Raw genomic sequence first — 14,255 nt, forward strand, 5'->3', positions numbered from 1 at the left:
TCTATGTACACTGTATTGTACATTACTTACTCCTGCTCTATATACACTGTATTGTACATTACTTACTCCTGCACTATATATACACTGTATTGTACATTACTTACTCCTGCACTATATATACACTGTATTGTACATTACTTACTCCTGCTCTATGTACACTGTATTGCACATTACTTACTCCTGCACTATATATACACTGTATTGTACATTACTTACTCCTGCTCGATGTACACTGTATTGTACATTAATTACTCCTGCTCTATGTACACTGTATTGTACATTACAGTAAAACCTTGGATTGCGAGCATAATCCAAAGCACTCTTATATCAAAGCGAATTTCCCCATAAGAAATAATGGAAACTCAGATGATTCGTTCCACAAATCCTTCAGTTTATAGTCTATATACAAAGATTATAGCAATGTGATAGGTTGTGTAACCATAAAATGTCCATCCACAATATGCAGCCTTCCCAAGGGGATTAGAAGCAAAATCTAGCAGAGCTACAGAATATAAGAGAGATGAGAGGCGCCTCTAAGTGTAGCAATATGGTTACATTTAATGAAGGTTCAACATTTAGCAACTCACATGGTTGATGATTTAAATAGGCACACCTAAGTATGCAGGCATCCGGGGTAAGGCTGTCCACATAGACCATCTTCTGAACCACCGGCTCTCACCACTGTCAGTCTGCAATCGTGACCGGGAAGAATAGCCTGCAGTAGAGTGATCTGAAAGTGAGGCTCTGAATCACTCGTGGAGTGCAGTGTGGAAGGGATGATGAAGATGGCTGTGCAGAGGATGGTCTATGTGGACAGCTTTACCCCAGATGCCTGCATTCTTAGATGTGCCTCTTTAATCATCAACCACGTGAGTTGCTAAATATTGAACCTTCATTAAATGTAAACATATTGTTACACTTTAGAGGCTCCTCTCTTTTTTATACATGACGCTACTTGTATATCAAGACATCGCTTGTATATCAAGTCAAAATTTATTTAAAAAATTTGCTTGTCTTGCAAAGCGCTCTCAAATTAAGTTACTCTCAAACCAAGGTTTTACTGTACTTACTCTTGCACTATATATACACTGTATTGTACATTACTTACTCCTGCACTATATATACACTGTATTGTACATTACTTACTCCTGCACTATATATACACTGTATTGTACATTACTTACTCCTGCACTATATATACACTGTATTGTACATTACTTACTCCTGCACTATATATACACACTGTATTGTACATTACTTACTCCTGCACTATATATACACACTGTATTGTACATTACTTACTCCTGCACTATATATACACTGTATTGTACATTACTTACTCCTGCACTATATATACACACTGTATTGTACATTACTTACTCCTGCACTATATATACACACACTGTATTGTACATTACTTACTCCTGCACTATATATACACTGTTATTGTACATTACTTACTCCTGCACTATATATACACTGTATTGTACATTACTTACTCCTGCTCTATATATACACTGTATTGTACATTACTTACTCCTGCTCTATACACTGTATTGTACATTACTTACTCCTGCACTATATATACACTGTTATTGTACATTACTTACTCCTGCACTATATACACACTGTATTGTACATTACTTTACTCCTGCTCTATATACACACTGTATTGTACATTAATTACTCCTGCTCTATGTACACTGTATTGTACATTACTTACTCCTGCACTATATATACACTGTATTGTACATTACTTACTCCTGCTCTATGTACACTGTATTGTACATTACTTACTCCTGCTCTATGTACACTGTATTGTACATTACTTACTCCTGCACTATGTACACTGTATTGTACATTACTTACTCCTGCACTATATATACACACACTGTATTGTACATTACTCCTGCTCTATATACACACTGTATTGTACATTAATTACTCCTGCTCTATGTACACTGTATTGTACCTTAATTACTCCTGCTCTATATACACTGTATTGTACATTACTTACTCTTGCACTATATATACACTGTATTGTACATTACTTACTCCTGCACTATATATACACACACTGTATTGTACATTACTTACTCCTGCTCTATGTACACTGTATTGTACCTTAATTACTCCTGCTCTATATACACTGTATTGTACATTACTTACTCTTGCACTTTATATACACTGTATTGTACATTACTTACTCCTGCACTATATATACACTGTATTGTACATTACTTACTCCTGCACTATATATACACTGTATTGTACATTACTTACTCCTGCTCTATATATACACTGTATTGTACATTACTTACTCCTGCACTATATATACACTGTATTGTACATTACTTACTCCTGCACTATATATACACTGTATTGTACATTACTTACTCCTGCTCTATGTACACTGTATTGTACATTACTTACTCCTGCTCTATGTACACTGTATTGTACATTACTTACTCCTGCACTATATATACACTGTATTGTACATTACTTACTCCTGCACTATATATACACTGTATTGTACATTACTTACTCCTGCTCTATACACTGTATTGTACATTACTTACTCCTGCACTATATATACACTGTATTGTACATTACTTTCCTCCTGCTCTATATACACACTGTATTGTACATTAATTACTCCTGCTCTATGTACACTGTATTGTACATTACTTTCCTCCTGCTCTATATATACACTGTATTGTACATTACTTACTCCTGCTCTATGTACACTGTATTGTACATTACTTACTCCTGCTCTATGTACACTGTATTGTACATTACTTACTCCTGCACTATATATACACTGTATTGTACATTACTTACTCCTGCACTATATATACACACACTGTATTGTACATTAATTACTCCTGCTCTATATACACACTGTATTGTACATTACTTACTCCTGCACTATATATACACTGTATTGTACATTACTTACTCCTGCACTATATATACACACACTGTATTGTACATTACTTACTCCTGCTCTATGTACACTGTATTGTACCTTAATTACTCCTGCTCTATATACACTGTATTGTACATTACTTACTCCTGCACTATATATACACTGTATTGTACATTACTTACTCCTGCACTATATATACACACACTGTATTGTACATTAATTACTCCTGCTCTATGTACACTGTATTGTACCTTAATTACTCCTGCTCTATATACACTGTATTGTACATTACTTACTCTTGCACTATATATACACACACTGTATTGTACATTACTTACTCCTGCTCTATATACACTGTATTGCACACTATACATTATATGTCTGACCAAAGTGTTGTCTCAACAGTTGCTGGTTGCTAAACAGTCTGACTATTTTCGTGAAGTTCATCTCTAAGGTAGGCTCAGTGTTAACTCTGTCTGTCTGTTTTAAGTGTCGCCAAAATCATACACAATATAACAGTTTCATTGTTTTTAAAAAATGATTGTGCTGAGGTTAATACATGTCTGTGAGACTCTTGCTCATGGCACATCATTCAAACCATATTTTTTACGTAAAGAAGACTTTTGTTTTATTTAACCATGCCCCTTTAATCCCATTCCTCTTTATTGCAATTTGGCCACACCTACTGTTTTCCATGACATGCACATTACTGCTGAGCTTGAGGTGCCCAAAGTTGCCCTGGGAAGTCAGATCACAGCAGCAGCAGGAAAGGGTTAGAACCTCTGTCAAGCTTTTATTGCTGTCATGATTCCTGTTAGAGATATATCCCTCACATACTGACAGCAATCTCCTCAAATGAGATCCAGAATACAATAAAAAAACCTGACAAAGTCTAACCTTTTAAGAAAAGAGAGTTCACAATCACAATAAATGGGAAGCCTTCTTACCACTCTTTGTATCGTCTTGCATAAGCCTCCCGTTTCCTTAATTGCACTTGTGAACTCTCTTTTTCTTTATGGTCCATTTATTCAGCTGAGCACAGCTCTGGAGTTCAGGCAATCTAAAGGATTGTGTCACGGACAAATAGTACAGGATGGTGCACTGTCTGCAAATTTGGGGAGGGTGTGAGCCCCTAAAAGGGCCAATGCACAGAATAGAGGAGCACGCCACCAGATCTTCACCAAAACACTATGCAAGCAGTTATTAACTTTCCTGGTGGGTTACCATGTTACAACCTGCAGAGACATCTGTGCAGATGATAGCTGAGCAGGTAGAGTCAACATGCAATTTCAGAAATGGAAACAGGCAAAAGGTAAGAGTGGGCAGCAAACAATAGAAGTCAATGGTAGAAGCCGAAGGCCTTAACCAAAGAAACAGGAATGCAGAAGTGCAAAAACTAAAGCCAGCTATACTAGATTTTCAAACAAATGTTTGTATGAACATTTGTACAAAAATTCTTTGTATGTTCGCTGACTGGACTAATGTTGTTCAAAAGTACTTCAACATTTTGTTTGCTTTTAAAGTGATATTAAAGTCAAAAAACATTTTTTTTACAAAAAATAACAGGCAATATACTTGCTCTGTGCAATGCTTTTGCACTGAGTAGCCCAATCCTCCTCTTTTAGTGCTCCTGGCCCCTCCCTCCTGCCTAGTGCCCCCAGACCAAAAATTTTCAAATGGGAGCATGTTTATTCACACACAGAGCCGTGGCGCGGCCCTGCCCGCTCTCCTCATTGGCTCACTGGCTGTGATTGACAGCAGCAGTAGTCAATAGCTCCCACTGCTGTCTTGGCCAATGAGGAGGCACAGTCGCTGAAGAGCCTCTTGTGCTGGAGGAAGATCGGGCTCAGGTAAGTATTAGGGGGCTGGGGGACTGCTACACAGAGGTTTTCTACCTTCATGCATGGAATGCATGAAGGTAAAAAATCCTTCAGCCTTCACAAACACTAATTTCCCATACAAAAATGTTAAATCGTGCTCCTCAATTTTCTCGTCACTGTGGTCGAAAACCAATGTCATTTTGACCCCATCAACGATTAGAAAATCAAACGAACATTCTTTAGGGTGAAATTCACACGTGAGTGTAGCAATTTTTTAGGCATTATTATTTGAGAGTTCCTATTAGCATTTTAGAAGTGTAATTAAATTTTACAGCTTCAGGGATTTTTGTTTAGCCAATGGAAAGCACTAGGGGACGGTATGGAGCTGCTGTTTGAGCAGAAAGTGCAACAAAACACTTGTAAAATGCTCAGGTCATGCATTTTCAGGAACTCCCATTGAAGTCGAAGGGGACCAATCTGCTTCCAATCTTCCAAAACTAAGCTTGAACCTTTTTGAACAAGCATTTTGCTACAAGCAACCAAATGCTCAGATGTGAACAAGGACTATTGGAATGAATTGGTTTTGCCTTTATTCATTTTTGAAATTTTGCAATAGAAAAAAAAAAGGTGTAAACAGCAGTCAAAAAACACAGTGAAGTGGAACAAGTGGTTTGACAAAGAAGGCGCACTACATCAATGATTTCAAGGTCACAGTGACCCATGCCAGCAAGGCTAAATGTAAAATTCACTACCCAACAGATATTATTAATAATAATAATAATAAATGATAATATTTTGAACAAAACTCCACTAGTGTATAGCCAGCTTTACACAGATTAGAGCCTTGGGCTAAAAAAATTCACATCTCTGAATTTTTGCGGCCCACACTAGCCCAGGCACGGCAGCCTATTCATTTGCATGGGCTGCGGTGCCTGCGTTTCCCGCAGAAAAAGGTGCATGCACCTTTTTCTAAACACGGCCTGCAGGGAAATCGCATAGTTATTTTGATCTGCGGTTCCTGCACCTGAATATGCACTGCGTTTTTTACATGCATGGAGGGGCCATTCAGAATGGATGGCAGCCCCACTCGTTTGCACACAGAAGTGCGTTTTCACTGCGTGTGGCTGGGGGTGCAGAAATCACTGAGATACCTACAGCCATATGTGTTAAATCAAGCCTTATACCTCCTAAACCTGAAACAAAGCAGTCTGTAGCTAAGTAGGAAAGTGGTACCACATGGTGGTAGAATGACAAGTAGCAGGCAACAGGGTAGATGCATGCTGTTTCCCCTAGAAAACATCATTACATCCTAAAAAAATGTTTTTTCGTTGAGAAGAGAGTGTATCTCTTGAAACTTAACCACTTGCCTACTGGGCTCTTAAACCCCCTTCCTGCCCAGACCAATTTTCAGCGCTGTCGTACTTTGAATGACAATTGCGCAGTCATGCAACCCTGTACCCAAATGGAATTTTTATCATTTTTTTTCACACAAATAGAAATTTCTCTTGGTGGTATTTAATCACTACTGGGGTTTTTATTTTTTGCTAAACAAACAAAAAAAGACCAAAAAGTTTGAAAAAAAAAAAAAGTTAGTTATAAAATTATGCAAACAGTTAATTTTTCTCCTTCATTGATGTGCGCTGATGAGGCTGCACTGATAGGCATTGATAAGGTGGCACTGATGAGGCAGCACTGGTGGTCACTTATAGGCAGCATGGACTTGCTAATCACAGAGCAAGCCATGCACGCCCCCGCACACGCACGGGAGGACGTACATGGACACCCTCCCAGCAATTTGTAGCCGTCTTTTGGCTATAGCGTGGGCAGGAAGAGGTGAAAGTATAACTAAAGGCAAAATTGTTTCTATTTTTTGCTACCTCTGCGCCTGTTAGGGAGATTCACCCCCTCTATATTGTACTGTTTACCATTAACATTGAAAGTTAAAAAAAAAAAAAGAAAATCCAAAATTTTAGGTTGCCCCTAGAACAAATATAGAGGGGAAAATCTTCCATGACCATACTAGATTTGGGGACCTGGGGGCCCCAGAAGATTCCCTTAAATTGCAGGAATTTCCTTCCTGTTTTGGCTATGGGACAGGAAATGAAGGGAAATCCCACCAGTTAAACACCGATGGCAAAAAAACTGGCAGGGGTTAGAACGCTCCCTTACGGTATCCAAAATGAAAGAAAAAAAAAAATGTTTTCCTTCTTTAAAGTAAAACATATAGTATGACTATTTTATGTTATCATAAATTTTTTTTTTTTTTTTTTTTTTTTTTTTTTTTCAGAAACCCTCACTATGTCTGATTCTTCATCCTCAAATACAACCTCCACAGGTAAGTAATTCTGACAAATGAATTTATCCACGAATAGAATCTGACAAATAGAAAACATCACAGCACATCCTAGGGTAGTGGCATATATAAAGGGGTTTAGTCCACACAGTGTACTGGCACTCTGGGAATGCCAGTTAACCACCCGACGTTTGCTTTTTGTGTTTAACCATGTACCACACTGCAGTGCCGCTTCTGCTCATCTGACAGCTGCAGTTCAGAGCCTACTAGGCTCTGGTCACATGACACAGCTGAGTGGAAGATTTCCCCTCTTTCTGAACGGTCACTGCATGTAGTAATTTGAGGGAGAAGATCTCTACTGAAGGGTGGTCTGTACTTGAGGGGTTAAACTGGGAGGGGTTGTCTGCACTGAGGGTGACAGTACTGAGGGGTTATGGGCCATACACACTATACAATTTTCTTTAGATTTTTTCCTTCAGACTTACCAAAACCATATAATATGAGGTCAAACCTAAACACTTTCAATTTGTATGCAATCAGGCAGGCCCTTGCACTACATAGAAAAGGTCAATCTAAAGGAAATCTGACAACAAAAGTTGTATAGTGTGTATCCAGCTTTAGGCTCAGTGAGGAAGTCTGTACTGGGAGAGGTCTCTACTGAGAGGAGCCTGTACTAGAATGGTCTGAACTGGCAGGGCCGGATCAAGAGCATCATGGGCTTGGTGCTGAGGATTTTGGTGGGCCTTTTTAATGGAAAAAATAAAATGAAAATGCAAAAATGTTTTTGTTAAAACAAATTAAATATTTAGAGAGAGACTGTGCCTTTGGGTAGATTTAATAGGGTAGTAATGCGGCACATAGCGCTCCATGGCGAACTGTGGGTGGAGGCACATTGCAGTAAGAGTGGGAGGGGCTGCCCTACATGCGATGCATGGGAAAGGGCATGCTCTGTCACTTCTGCATGATGTGAATGGAGCCTTACTCTTACCAACCATGTAACGAGAGTATTTAAGCTCTAACGAGTAGGACCCTCTGATTCCTCCTGTATTGAATTGTATTGTAGCTGTACTGTCTGCCCTCATTTTGTAAAGCACTGCGCAAACTGTTGGCGCTATGTAAATCCTGTACAACAAGAACTCTGCTCCACTCTGGAAGGACAGCAAGCAAACTAGCATTCTACATTTTTATTTATTTGAAGTCCGATACCCACTCTCTATCCACTAACATGCTCCTTCTACTCTTCCTTCTAACATGGGTGTTTTATCCTCAAATTATCCTTACTACCCCACAACATACACATATCACCCTCACGCCTACCCTCTCTACTACTGTACCCATCACCTCCTGCAATTGCTGAACCCACATGCTGACTACTGACCTAAACATCAAGGCAGTTGGACATGTGCGCTCATACGCATCCCACTCCCATCTTACCTTTCTCACCCTCCTTCTCCTCCTAGCCTCAGGGGACATTTCTCCAAATCCTGGTCCTCCATTTTCTAACTGCAAACCCCATATCCGGCACCCCTCCTCTTCTGGCAACAGCCGCAATCCACTCAGTTTAATTTCTATCCCCTTGCTTCCTAAAACTAGCCCCCCAATCTCATGCCCTCTTTGGAATGCCTGCTCCATGTGTAACAAGCTCACATCTGTGCAAGACCATTTTATCTCTCATAGCTTTATAATACTCGCCATAACTTAAACTTGGCTTCAAAATTTTGACTCTGCTTCTCCTGCTGCCCTCTCTTATGGTGGGCTCCACTGGACACACTCCCCCACACCCAATGGACAGAAAGGAGGAGGAGTTGGATTCCTTCTATCCCCACAAAGCACCTACCAAGTCCTTCCTATTCCTCCCTCTCTATCTCTCTCTTCTTTCGAGATGCACTGTATTCATCTGTTTTTTCCCCATTTCTCTGAGGATTGCAGCAATTTATCTGCCTCCTGGACCAATATCGCGCTTTTTTGATGACTTTGCTGCCTGGCTACCCTACTTTCTCTTCTCTGAAATACCCACTATCATTCTTGGTGACTTCAACATCCCTGTCAATGTTAACAGCCCAGCTACAACTCAACTTAACCTCATCTTTTGACCTAACCGAATGGACACACATTTCCACTCACTCCAATGGTAATAGCCTCAAACTTGTATTCTCTCATCCCTGCACTGCTGGCAACCTCACCAACACCCCCTTTCCTCTCTCTGATCACAACCTTATCAGTTTCACTGTATCATTGCCTCCAATCACCCATCCCTCCAAGCAGAAAACAATTACTTATAGAAACCCTTCTCTTCTGTATTCTGCTACTGTTCACCTATAATATCTCTCCCCTGTCCTGACCTGGCCACCTCTGTTTACAACAATTCACTCTCATCATCAATGGGCGCACTTGCTGACAACAATAGAAATCTCAAGAGACATTGCCATGCTCTTGAACGACTGACATAAAACCAAATGCCGTCAGGACTTCACCCTATATAAATCGGCCCTCCTAATATACAATTCCTGCCTCCATGCTGCCTCCTGGGGTAGTTACAAGCCTGGATGTGTCCCCTGATTGGGTTTCCTCCACCGCCCTATGAGAAGCCTCTCTCACAGGAGCCAGTAGGGAGACTCCCCTTTTAGCAGGCACACCTGGAAACCATGACACCCTGACTATTAAATCACAGCCCTGCTGTTAGGCAGACAAGGTCCACTATATCTAACCTAGCACATACCTGTAGGGTGCTACATGCATGCATACACACACACATTATATATATATATATATATATATATATATATATATATATATATATATATATATATATATATATATATATATATATATATATATATATATATATATATATATATATAATTTATATTGTATAGTGAACTTGTTTTTGAATTATTTATTTTCGGGTCAATACAGAGTACAAGGGGGCATTCTCTACCTCTGTAGTAGGAAAGAGATGTAACCTCCACACACGGAACGGCTTCTTCACAGTAAGAGCTGTGAAAAATGTGGAATTGAGAAACTCTTTTGAGAACTAGTTCTGGCTAGCTCAGTAGGTTGTTTTAGACCAAAACTGGATGTATTCCTAAATGCACAAAATATAACTGGATAGTTGATCCAGGTAATATCGAATGGTCTCCGGGGGGGGGGGGGGGGGGTGTTCAGAGAGGATTTATTTACCCCCATTGGAGCAAATTGGATCATGCTTCATTGTTTTTTTTTTTCTCTCTAGATCATGGCCAGATCTAGAGCGGTGTTGGGGGTTATAGTTTTGCCCCCCAAAGCTCCCCTCCCCCATCAACCCCCCCAGGTACTGTGCCCAGTAGCTGAGCTCCTTCCCATCCCAGCACAGCACACAGCTCCTCCTCCCCACGCTACACACAGATGAGATCACATTCCTTTTACACACAGTCACGATCTGTACAGTGTTTAGCTGACAGCAGCAGCTACACTGCCGTTCTGACCAGGGAATCTCACAGGTCAGGAATGCAACAAAGCAGCCAGCTACACACGGTGATCCCTGTTCTCTGCCTCTCCAGTGGTTATCCCTGTCCTCCATCCTGCCCGCAATGACCCAATTCTCTGCCCTGCCAGCAGTGACCCCTGTCCTCTGCTCTGCTGACCCCAGTCGTCTGCCCTACTGATCCACAGTACACTTCTCTACCAATTCCTGTACAAGCCCCTGCTGACTTTTCATCCTTTGTCCTGCTGACCCCTGTACACTGCCCTAAAAACCAATAGCCCCTGTACACTGCCCTATAAACTGCTGATCCTATCCTCTACCATGCTGACCCCTTGTACACTGCTCTGCCCCCCCCCCCCCAACATTCTTTTACTGCTCCCCCACATCAGACAGGCTAAATCCAGCCCACTTCTGAATCAACTGTGGGTATAAGGTTGTGTTAATGGAGGTTTTCTATTTTTTTATTCAAATTGATGAACTAGGTGGACATGTGTCTTGTTTCATTCTGACTAACTATGTAACTATATTCAGCAGAATGATTTTAAAAAAAGAACTGATTTTCTTGGATGCATTTTTTTTTAAAACAATTGTTGGAACAACCCTAGGACAAAGCAAAAGGGTGCATACAAATTACAAGTAACACATGTGATTGTCTGTTCTGTGTTTTATGTGAGTGCATTGCAAAATAACTAGTTCTTTTTTTGGCCTTTCTTATCATTTGTTTTTCTTGTGCCTGCCCCACCCTTTTTTGTTTCTTCAGTTAATAACACATTATGGATTAAATAGATATAAACGCATTAAAGTCTAAGTTTACTTTTTGTTTAAAAAATTATAAATGCACATGGTTTTGCAAGAAAAAGAATGAAAAATGTGCATTTATTTATTTTTTTTTTCTCAGGAGCCTGCAGAGCATTGCACCCAGATTGACGGACCGTGGGTACAATGTCAGGCTCCTACAGACATTTCCTACAGTTCTACATCTGTATGGGCTGTCAGTTTCAGAGCCATAGGAAGTGTCAGTTTGACTGCAAGGGCATTAATCAGTGCACTCAAGTTCATTGAGAACTTCAAATTGTCTGTCCTGGTGGAATATGGGACATGTAGTCCATTTATTCACAGATCGTAAATGAATGATGGGTCTATGTGAGCAAAGCTCCACTAAGCCATGTAGATTTTAAATGTGACAACAGCTGCCCACTGTCACAGGAGGAGAATTCTGGGGGTGGAGGGTTTGTAGCAACATATTACAAATTACACCCTAAATATGGGTGTAACATGTTGCTAATGGTGAACCTAGCCTTTAATCTGATTATCACTATTTGTACGACAGTCTTCTTTTAAGTGTGAATTTTTCAAAAGATAAGGTCACGCTTGACGGTTACATGCGTCTCTGTCATTATGTGGCTGCATTCCAGACATTGTGTTTATTATTGAAAAGCATTTGTGGAATTGGGTATAGTATTTTACCTATAGTATTTTAAGTACAGTAACTTTGCAATGGACTAAGGCATCTCGTACATTAGTTACATAGTGAGGTTGAAAAAAGACATCAGTTCATCCAGTTCAACCTATGGTGTGTGTGTGTGTTTGCTGTTAACCGTACATTGTATACCCCTGTATGTTGTGGTCTTTAAGGTGCTCATCTAATAGTTTTTTGAAACTATCAATGCTCCCTGCTGATACGACTGTTTGCAGAAGAGAATTCCATATCCTTACCGCTCTTACAGTGAAGAACCCCCTGCGTATTTTAAGGTTAAACCGCCTTTCCTCTAGTTTTAGTGAGTGGCCACATGTCTTATTGTATTCCCTTTCTCTGAATAGATTTTTCCATATGCTAGGTTTGCCAGTACAGTATTTGTACATTGATATCATATCCCCCCTCAATCGTCTCTTCTCCAGAGAGAATAGGTTCAGTGCTTGTAGTCTTTCCTCATAGCTGATGTCCTCCATTCCCCTAATTATTTTTGTTGCCCTTCTCTGGACTTTCTCCAGTTCCAGCACATCCTTCCTGAGGACCGGTGCCCAGAACTGGACAGCATACTCCAGATGTGGCCGGACCAGAGTCTTGTAGAGTGGGAGAATAATCTCTTTATTTCTGGAGTGAATCCCCTTTTTTAATACATCTCAGTATTCTGTTGGCTTTGCTTGCAGCGGCTTGGCATTGCATGCCACTGCCAAGCCTGTTGTCTACCATTCCCCCCAGGTCCTTTTCCATCCTAGACTCACCCAGAGGTTCTCCCCCTAATGAGTAGCTTGCTTTCTGGTTTCTGGCACCCAAGTGCATTACTTTACATTTTTCAACATTAAACCTCATCTGCCATGTAGTTGCCCACCCCATTATTTTTGTTCAGGAAGATATTGGCATGCTTAGTTTAGTATCATCCACAAATACTGAGATTTTACTCAATATCCCCTCCTTTAGATCATTTATGAATAAATTAAACAGGATTGGCCCCAGGACAGAACCCTGGGGGACCCCGCTTTCCACACCCGCCCAATCTGAGTACTCCCCATTAATGACCACCCTTTGCAACCTCCCCTGGAGCCAGTTCTCTATCCAGTTACTCACCTTATGGTCCATACCTACCTTCCTTAGTTTGAACAGTAAGCGTTTGTGGGGAATGGTGTCAAAGGCCTTTGCAAAGTCCAGGTACACCACATCCACAGGCCACCACATCCACAGGCTTACCTTTTTATCTAGGTGGCAGCTCACTTCATCATAGAAGGTTAGTCACTTTTTTTGTTCAACCAGTGGGTTGAATGAAAAAAAATTACCCTGTTCCCACATCCACATGTAGTGCTGCTACCCCCGAAGTAGTCACTATGTAATTTGGGGTTTCTGTTGTGTGCCTTGACTCCAAGAACAACCCCAGCCCCTCGAACACAAGTGTAGATACCTTTTAACTCAGCTGTGAATTAGTATCAGGAAATCAACACAAGATCATTTAATGGTAAATCAATAAATCAATATATTGGTATGGGTTAGAATACAGTAAATGGTGGTTTGAGCATAAATTAACACACAGAAAGTAGGTTCAAACGCATTATGCTAGACAGTATAATCAATCACCATGCAAAAGTAACTTAGAATACAGTTCCATACCACTAGAATGGGATTAACTCCTGAATCTGCAAAATCAGCAATAAATGGATTTTTTTTAATACAGACTTACCTGTAAAATCCATTTCTTGAAGTACATCACGGGACACAGCCATAAATCATAACATATGGGTTATATAGCCACCTTTAGGTGAAGGACACTGGCAACCAATCAGAATGGATGCCCCCTATATAACCCCTCCCACACAGGAAGTACCTCAGTTTTGTAGCAAGCAAGACCTCATAGAAGAGGGGAGAGACTTCTGTGTCCCGCGATGTACTTCAAGAAATGGATTTTACAGGTAAGTCTGTATTAAAAAATCTATTTTTCTTTTCGTACATCACGGGACACAGACCCATAAATCATAACATATGGGATGTCCCAAAGCAATGCATCTGAGGGGAGGGGGGACGCCAAACAATACCGCCACCTGACCACAAAAAGGATTACACCGCTGCCTTCAGAACACTGTGGCCAAATGCAGATTCCCATCCACTCGATAGAAACGACGACGACCAGGTCGTCTCCTTGCAAATCTGAGCCATGAAGGCTTGATGGCGATGTGCCCAAGAGACACTTACTCCTCTGGTAGAATGGGCCTTTACAGATGCTGCCAACCCCTTTCTGGGCCCCTCTGGCAGCACAAACA

At 40.6% G+C, this 14,255-nt stretch overlaps 2 protein-coding genes across 2 annotated transcripts in view; one reads left to right on the forward strand and one right to left on the reverse strand.

The window, feature by feature from the left end:
* The window catches only part of LOC309565999 (uncharacterized protein), a gene marked incomplete at both ends in the record, with an annotated part of 492,320 nt that overhangs the window by 208,103 nt on the left and 269,962 nt on the right, over nucleotides 1–14,255 (reverse strand). The gene's annotated exons all lie outside the window — the stretch shown is intronic.
* LOC309565782 (transmembrane protein 272-like) overlaps nucleotides 7,053–14,255 on the forward strand; it is a 120,854-nt gene continuing 113,651 nt past the window's right edge. Inside the window, exon 1 of the mRNA XM_082270773.1 lies at nucleotides 7,053–7,084. The gene's annotated coding sequence lies outside the window, so the exon portion shown is untranslated. The remainder of the gene's footprint in view (nucleotides 7,085–14,255) is intronic.

This window comes from Pelophylax lessonae (genome assembly GCF_965119305.1).
Source record: "Pelophylax lessonae genome assembly, chromosome: 10".
Lineage (NCBI taxonomy): Eukaryota > Metazoa > Chordata > Amphibia > Anura > Ranidae > Pelophylax > Pelophylax lessonae.